Source organism: Lactuca virosa, chromosome 7, assembly GCF_052849685.1.
Source record: "Lactuca virosa cultivar CGN04683 chromosome 7, Lactuca_virosa_CGN04683_v6, whole genome shotgun sequence".
In the NCBI taxonomy this organism is placed as follows: domain Eukaryota; kingdom Viridiplantae; phylum Streptophyta; class Magnoliopsida; order Asterales; family Asteraceae; genus Lactuca; species Lactuca virosa.
Window position 1 is genome coordinate 172704868 of NC_136432.1, and position 9009 is coordinate 172713876.

The 9009-nt window shown below is 36.0% G+C and overlaps 1 long non-coding RNA gene across 4 annotated transcripts; it reads right to left on the reverse strand.

Moving 5' to 3' along the window:
• Positions 1-455: 455 nt before the first annotated feature.
• LOC145125630 (uncharacterized) lies at positions 456-3389 on the reverse strand. 4 transcript variants are annotated; one of them, XR_013716081.1, is made up of 9 exons: positions 3195-3389; positions 2998-3094; positions 2783-2870; positions 2161-2387; positions 1942-2085; positions 1138-1792; positions 993-1073; positions 700-908; positions 456-611 (listed from the first exon to the last, which is right to left on the reverse strand). It is a non-coding gene; the product is annotated as an uncharacterized LOC145125630 (long non-coding RNA). The 4 variants fall into 4 exon arrangements; XR_013716083.1 differs by having other exon boundaries at positions 700-777; positions 860-908; positions 1138-2085; XR_013716082.1 differs by having other exon boundaries at positions 1138-1234; positions 3195-3387.
• Positions 3390-9009: the final 5620 nt, after the last annotated feature.

Genomic DNA, 9009 nt, shown 5'->3' on the forward strand with positions numbered 1-9009 from the left:
AACCATACTAATATGACTAAAGCGCCTGTCTTGACGTTCACTACTAGAAAAACAGTGTTTTACGACGCGCAATGTGTGTCGTAAAACGCTCAGACGATGCGCAAATGTGTGTCAGGGAAGGCCATGTCATAACGAGAGACGACGCGTTTTTGCGCGTCGTCTATTTACGACGTGCATTTACGACGCTCATTTACGACACACAATGCGTATCAAGGAAGGCCCTGTCATAAAGAAAAACGACACGCATTTGCGTGTCTTAACCTTACGACGCGCATTTAGGACACACATTGCATATCATTAAATCCCCTGCCAAGAAAGGTCATGTCATAAATGAAGATGACAGAAATTTTTGCGTATCGTAATTTTAAATGTTTAAAAAAATGTTATTTATAGATTTACCAATTTTCAAATTAAATTTGTATTTAATGTCTCATAATAGAAAATAAAATATCATATACAAAAAATACAATCCATTGCATAAAATTTAATGTCATACAAATAATCGTTCCATGGAAAGATAAAACAAATCAATAGAAGTTGTAACAAAAATTTACAAACTAATTAGATACAAAAAATACAATCCATTGCCCCTTTGCTTATTCAAGATCAACCTGCAAGTAGCTAACTAATCTTTACAAATTCACCCTTGTTTCTAATCATTTTCTTAAATACTTTAAAAACATAATTCATCCATAGTACCTGAACTATAGTTGCAACCTTGTTTCTTCTTCTTCTTCTTCTGAACTCATCTCTTGCAACCATTTCTCTAAGCCTAGTCTGAATAGATACAACAACTCCTTGTTAATTATGTGAAAAAGACAACCGGAATGGCATACCTTCATAATAGCAACAACATAACTTCATAATAGCAACAGTAAATTACTAGTTTGCCCATCCATCCAAAACGACTACACAAAACAATACACATGTTTCAGAAGGCAACATAGGGGTATTTTGGTCTTTTTAACAAAGTGGTGATATTGAATTGATACCAGTGTAGAAGGTTTATCTAGACCAACATTAAGAACTGGAAAATACATCCATTCACTAGATTCCACCTCACCATTCGAATCCTGAACAATTGAGAAATTTAGATATTTACGAACATAAATAAAAATAAAAATACAAGCAATTTACATGAGATGAAGATTGATGTCGATTATGCCATGCAGACCACTTCTGTAATAACTCCTCAAGCTTCTGTTTACTCTCTCTCATACAAACATGTTATACACTTAAAAATGTATATTAGAAATATCTTCAACCAATGTATATAAAAATGTGTGGTGTTTAAATAATTTGAGAATATAAACATGTAATTATGAAGCATTAAACAATATTGTTTTTTTCCTTTATACATTTTTAAAGAATTATAAATGACATGAACTGAAGCTTGCTGTTCATCAACAGTTATTCGAGGTCTCTTAATAGCTACCATGTCAATGGAAAAACATATTATAGTAACAAGCTAAGATATAATTATATTTAACTAAGTAGAAATAAACGTATAAATATATAAAAAAAAAAAGGAAATTACTGTATCTAATTATGGATTACTAATTCTACAAAGAAATTGCTGTATCACACTGTATATCTTCTGAGGTGATCAATTCTAGCCATGTCCAAGCTCCTCAACAAGCACAGACCTTATCTTTCCTTGCCATTGATATGTACGTATCACTCATCTTTTCGATACTCAAGGTAGTTATTGACTATGGCTTTTCATTCCAACCATACAAGCTCATGTTGTTTAACAAAATCCTTAAAAGCAGGTTTCAAGGGCGATCATGTCCTTTTCCAAATAAATAAATAAATAAATAAATAAATACCTATTGTGAAAATGTAAGGCGGACTAGAAAGAATATGATGAATGTAGTTATGCTTCCCAGTTCCCACAGCCACCATTATAACAATTCATGGTTGAAAGGAATAAATAAATACCTATTGTGAAAATGTACAGGGGCATTTCTGGTAAATAAGCGTCACCATAGTGAATTTCTGGTAAAAAATCACAACTTATATTTCACAAGCTCTACACAATGTTCCTGGTCATGGCCATGTCCATTTTACTCCAGGAGGGTATTCCTGTAATTTTGTGCAACATCATTAAAAGTGGACACTTTACTTAATTTAAAAAACATTTAACAGAAGCCCACAAACCTGGAATGACAATGTTGGAGGCAATTTTAAAGTATGAGATTGCATTGACTCATTAAGTAGACTGTTGACTGCTACTGGCCCAGTTATAGCCTTCAGGTAAAGAAGAAATGAAGTCATGAGCATAGGCTTGGTTGGCTGCATCCACCCATCCTTTGTTCCTTTGCACCACTGCCCCTGCCCTTCGTGAATTTCCTTTTTGCCAATCCGGTTTGTCCCTTGTTTTGAAACTTGAAAGAAAGAAATTGAATCAAAAGCTTTCATACTATTTGATATCAAAACAAACATGAAACCTTTCTAAATGTAATATATAATCTAGTCGTTCTAAGCATTTTCACAAGTCCATCACCAAATCTTTTAACAATATATAAATCATATCAAAAAATATGGATCCTTTCATTTTACTTTTGTTAACACCTACTTAATAATTAAGAACCATTGATCAGTTGCTCCAATTTTTTGTCTTGATATCTCTTATTTGAAAAACACAGGAAACAGAGAAAACATGTGCAAAAGTGAAAACCATACGCTCATATGATGAATTTAATTTCTTACTGTCCTTATTCTGCTCTCACTTAGAAGCATCTTCTACTTACTTTCTTGTATATTTTATTATTATACTCACCAAGTACTTCAGGTAATGAAACAAGCTGAGAAATAGCCATGCTCCCATAACAATGTCCATTCCTTTAAAAGGATACTCCTTGCTGTACCTGTTAACCACAACAACAGAAAAAGCTTATGAAGACCTTGGAAACAACCACCATTCATGTATTTATCAATATCTGCAAAATAAAGATGGTCATTTAGTGTATCATTCAGAGTAGGAAAGAAACTTACAAACATCATTACCCATTCACCTGCTCTGCTTCATCCATACAGAATAATCCGGAACTGGTTTTGCTGTGCTAGATGCGTATGCCTCTTCCAAAACCTCCTGAAATATTTATTATTACTCTCAATTACTTTTTTAATTTTTAATTACATATCATAAATCAATTTTTACACCAAAAAGAAAGTTAAAAAAGTGGGGGTACCGTGGACTTTTTTGTGTCTTCATCAGTGTCATCTTGTTTAGAATCAGATGTAGATGATGCCAAAACCTGAACATCTCGTTCAGGTAGTGCCTTATTTGATTTTCTCTTTTCTTCTTCCTTTAACTGTTTAAACCTATTTTCATATTTCAAACCAAATTACTTCTACCAAAAAAAATATAATATAGAAAAAAAAAAAGACAAAACTAGCACCAGAGGACTCTGATGGTTGAGAAGAGGATCTTTTTGCATGCCCCGCACTTATTATTCCACCTGCATTCTTATCCACAACAGGCTTTGCACCTCCCAATTTTCTTAACCATACTTGTTGAGTTGTACTCAGCACATTGTTTGTAAACCTAATAATTAATAACACGTCAACTTAGTTTGATTATAAATTTATAATATAAAAATAATCGACATTTATAAAAACTGACCAATAAATTGACAATCCCGATGGGACAGATAAAGAAAAATAGCCAATCATGAGCGGAAGGAACTTGAAGATAAGAAGTGTGTTTTTTGAGTTGGATCATCAGTATGCATTGCCAAAACAAGAAATAAGATAAAAATTCGTATAAATATAATATAAGTTATATAAAATATAAAAAGTATGTTTATATTCTCTCACTTGGGGTGGCTTCATGATCTCCATTGATGCATACTGAGAAAGAACAAGAAGTACAGGTAATACAAGGTAGGCTGTTGTGTCATAATTCCTGTAAGGTTGAATGTTAATATGAATAAAACAAAAGAAAACAAAATACTTATAACTTAAACATGTTTTGCCATTGCTTTTACACAGAAGAGGGATAGTATTCATGTTCTAGATCCTTCATCATAAAATTTCTTGTATATAAAAATTATTCTTGTATAAAATTTCTTGTATATCCGTTGCTCTGATGCGTTGTAAATTTAGAATCCCTTATTATATATGTAGATGGTAATGATGAACAAAAACTCAAATTAGGTTTAGGCTGTAAACTTGACATGAAGAAAATATACACTGGGCAATCATAAGATGGTAACGAGCACCATGACAACCACTACAACTACCATCTGTGCAACCATAACAACCACTAGTTCAGTCCGAGCTAGGGCTTGTAAGAATGACAAAAAATTACGAGTAGCATCTTCGGCGCTGTGTGGGATGAGAAGTTGTAAGGCCCTAAATCGTCGGCTCTAGAATAGAAGTAGATGGAGCAGGTAAGTTCTTCACACGTTCCGATTGCATGTTGCGAATTCAGATTACAACTGATCTCTCTCATGGCCTCGATTACATTCACAACACTAAAGGATTGGAACGGTGGAAATATTTTGGAATGGCGGAACTTTGTGGCGAAACCGATAGCAGCTTGGAACGAGATTCAAGTAAGCTGAATTCAATATTCGTGAAATTCTAGGGCACACGAGGCTACATGTCACCTGAATTTCAGTCTACCGGAGTTCCGACACATAAGTCCGACTTGTACGCTTTCAGAGTTGTACTTCTGGGGATATTGTCAGGCAAAGAAGGCAAGTGAGGAAGGAAGGAAGGAGCGTCGATAACTAGGGCAAGGCGGCAGGGGGGAAGGAAGGAGCATCGATAATTAGGGCAAGAGGAAACAAAAGTGGAGGATAAAAAAAAGGCGGGTTTTTAATTTTTCAGGATTTCATTTCCCCCCGCCCCGCTATTAAAGGATAAACGTGCGTTCTATAAAAAATTATAAAGCGACATCTTTAGACGACGCGCATTTTATTATAGGTGCCCTCCGTGTTTTTAGTTTTTTTGTTTAGACACTAATTTTAGGGCACGCAAAAATGTGTGTCCTAAATCCTTTAAATTTTGGCAGAGATGACATTAGTTTTTGGACACACATATTTGCGTATCATAAATCACCGTGTGTCATGGTTTGCGCATCGTAAAAGGTTGTTTTTCTTGTACTGGTTCTTCAGGTGTCGGTTTCTAAAGATGTTTGTCACCCTAGACTAGCTCGTCTAGCTGTAGCGAACAGCTCAGGTGTGGGGGTGTCAACCCCGTATAGATCTATACACAATTATCTCGCTCTCCTTCCAAGAGACTCTGTAACTACAGGACTTACGGTGTACGCTATGTAGGCATGGTAAAGGAGAGTCTCACAAGAGCCTTAACATATTTACGTGAACTATGACTCCGTTTTACTTGAAAAATAGGATAATTATGCCTTTAAATAGCTATGTGTACCTTTGTAAGTGTGGTTTGTGACCTTCAACTATACCAATTATAGTTTAATATGTTTGCTTGTCAAGACAATTTTTATAATCATATATATATATATATATATATATATATATATATATATATATATATATATATATATATAAATACATATAAGTAAACATGTCTAGATGTTTTAACAGTATATATAAATCATATAAACTTGCATCTAACACAAGTATAAGAGCTTTTAGCATGATAAAGACAATTTCTTGTTTTTGACTTTTCTATCCCTGTGTTTAGAAAAGTTATAGAAAAATTATCGTAAGTCGAAATTCGGATCCGTAAACTCTGCGAGTTTGGAAAATGATTCTAATTTGTTAATAATTTTTATTAGAATTTTTAATGGCCTCAAACCAGTGTGAAAATGTTTATCTTCACAGACTGGTCCGAAATCATTCCTGAAATGATAGGCAGTTTTATAAAAATCACCATAAATTGTAGAAAAATCGTATGAACGCGTGCAAGTAGTCTTTAGAAATGTATAAACCTGATCTATTTTAATATTGAACAGTTTTGAAGAATATTGAGTTTTAGATGGCCAAAACAGTCCGTGAATAGACCTTAACTTTTCTGTTGAAAGCTGATTGTTAAGTTTAGTTTATGTTTTGGAGTTGTAACTTGTATTTCTCTCCTAAAACTTGAAGAAAACATGATAAAAACCTTATTTAACCAGTTCTAGTTCTATTTTCAACACACAACCAAGATGTATGCTATTATCCAAAGGTTAAACACATAACATATAGGTACATGCAAATATCCAATGATTAAACGAGAGTTGACTTGTATTCCCCCCCCCCCCAAGATTATGAAAAACATGAAAAGGAGTGGGGTATGAAGCTCACCTTGGGAATTTCAAAATGTAGAGGAAAAATGAAGAAGGATTTCGAGCCCATCTTGCCTTCTTGAGGATAATCTCGAAAATATGGGTGTTCTAAGGAGTTCGACACACAACAAAGTGTGTAAATTTAAAGTTCTAAGCACATATATGAAGCAAAAACACTTGAATCAAACATGGACTTACCAACTTTGTGATCCTTGGATGAAGACTTCCTTAAATAACACACCCACACTCACGAATTTTTGAGGAAGTAGATGGGAGGATTCTTGAGTGTTTGAGAGGAAAATGTGTTGAAATGAAGTTGGAAATAAAGGTGGAAGGTGGGAGATAGGACGAGAGGTAAAGAGAGGAGGGATGATGGAGGGTTTGACTTATGAAGAGAGTGATAAGAAGTTTGTCTTGATATATGCAAGTTTAGCATCGATACATGGAGAATAATGCTTAGATGTATGTTGTGTAAATATGAGATGTCTACTCCAAGTTATTTCTTTTTTTTTAGATGGGCTAACCGACCCAAGAGGGGTGCTCGGCCCAAAATAGTGGCCCAAGAAGAGTAGTTTCGATTTTTGGTTTGGCCCAATAAGGATTCTCGGCCCATTAAAGCTTAATAAATGATTTTCGGTTCAAAGAGCCCTAAAAAATGATTATCGGCCCAAGTATGGGTTTTCGGCCCAAACTGAGGTCCACTAGAAGCTTTTGGCCCAAAAAGGCCCATTAGGAGAGTTTTCAGCCCAACAAGACCAAAAGGAGAAGTTATCGGCCCAATAGGGCCCAATAAGGAAGTCTTGGTCCAATAAGGGATTTGGACCGACAATTCTTGGGCTAAGGCCCAAAAATGATTGGATTTGGCTTATTGGATCGAGTTTTGGGCTTATACGTGGTTGTTTCAACTTGAATGACAATGTACGAAAGCATGAACTTAATAGCATTGAAGTTTGAATTTCACTAAATGAAGTGTTGCAAGATTTCACAAGAAGGTTATCTTGTACAAGTATGAACATTCATAACCCTAATTTGCTAGTTGTGACATCATCCCCCCGTTAGAGGGAATTTTGTCCTTAATTTTGTTCTAAAGAAGCTCTCAAGTACTAGGGAAAAGATGTGGGTATCTCAGTTTTATCTAGTCTCTTCATTCTTAGGAGAATTTAGGTCCTTGATTAGTCTTCCAGCGGACCTTCGCTACTGGCGTTTGACCTTGCTCCTTTGGTTTCCCAGTCCATTACTTCTATGAGTTCTTCGACGAAATGGAGATTTTTATTCCCTTCAATTTCGTCAGGCGGGACAATGAGAGTTTTGTCAGATAAGCATTTCTTTAGATTTGACGCATGAATGACAGGGTGTACATTGTCGAGTTCAAGCGGTAGTTGGAGTTTATAAGCCATTGGACCAATCCTAGCAAGGATTTTCAAAGGTTCGATATGTCTCGGGTTCAATTTCCTATGCTTTCCCAAAGCGTATTATCTCTTTCCAAATGAGGGCTTTTAGTAGTACATGATCACTGACTTGGGACTCTAAGGGCTTCTGTCGCCTACTTGCATAGTTCTTTTGTCAATTTTTAGATTTCTCTAGTCATGCTCGAGTTTGGGTGTTCTCTTCGGTTGTCTCCCTGGTGTTTCTGGGGCCGGTGACAGTGTCTTCGGGTACTTGCCCTTTGGCTAGGTGGGTGTTGGTCATCTCAGCCCAACACAGAGGTATTCTGCCTTTGTGTCCTATATAGTAAAGTGAATGGGTGGTTATGGCTATTGTGGATTTGTGTACTTGACGCCCCAAAAGTAGTGTCTCTAAACCTTAAGGCGAACACTATTGTTACTAAAGTTAAGGTCGCGTGATGTAGTTGGTCTTATAATTCCTAAGCTGTCTTGGGAGTTTCCTTACTACGGGATTCTAAACTAGTGGGATGTCGATCTTTGCTTGTTCATGGGGATAGGTCGAGTAAGTCTTTGATTCGAGGTAGGGGATATTGATCCTTGAGGATGGGTTCGTCCGAATCTTAGTAGTCAGTGATCCTATGGACAATTAGTTTTTCCTCTTTATGAGCCGGATGGGCGTTCTCTGAGGTTCAAGTCTTGGTCTGATAACTCTCATACTTACTGGATCGTTCCATCGACCGGATACCTTTGGTGTTTATGTTGATACTAAATGTCCTTGGTGGTCTGGCTATGGAAATGGCTTCATGAGTTGAGTCAATTTCCGAACTCAACTTGCCATGTAGGTGATATTTTCGAAAAAGCTTCGAGAACATCTCGGGGAGGTTATAAATTTCTTGGGTTCCCTTGAGGTCTTTTTGCTTCTTGTTACCAAATTCTACTGTGGCTAGGAAGAGCGTAGTATTTCTTACATAGGTACTTAGAAGTCTAGATGCCAGGGATGATTCGAGGATTTGTCGTTGTAAGTTGTAGGGATTTCGTTAATCGATTGGTTAAGGAGAAGGGTCTCTTCATGGCACATGAAATTTGTATAGTGAGGATCAAGCCAGTCCATGCCAACTGACGTTGTTGGCTCTTTGTTGTAATAGATGTTGGATTGATTTGGAAGGAATGGTTGTTTGGAATGATAGTGTGTTCTATGTAGACATTTTTAATGTTACCAATTTTGTCCTTGTTATCACTATTGCAAACGTTTTGTACCACGCTTAGCGAGTATTATCAGTATGAGTGTTCCGATTATTAGTGATGAGATTTGATAGTATGGTCCCCACCAGGCCCCTCTATAATCGCTTGGTGTATACGAGTCATGTATAA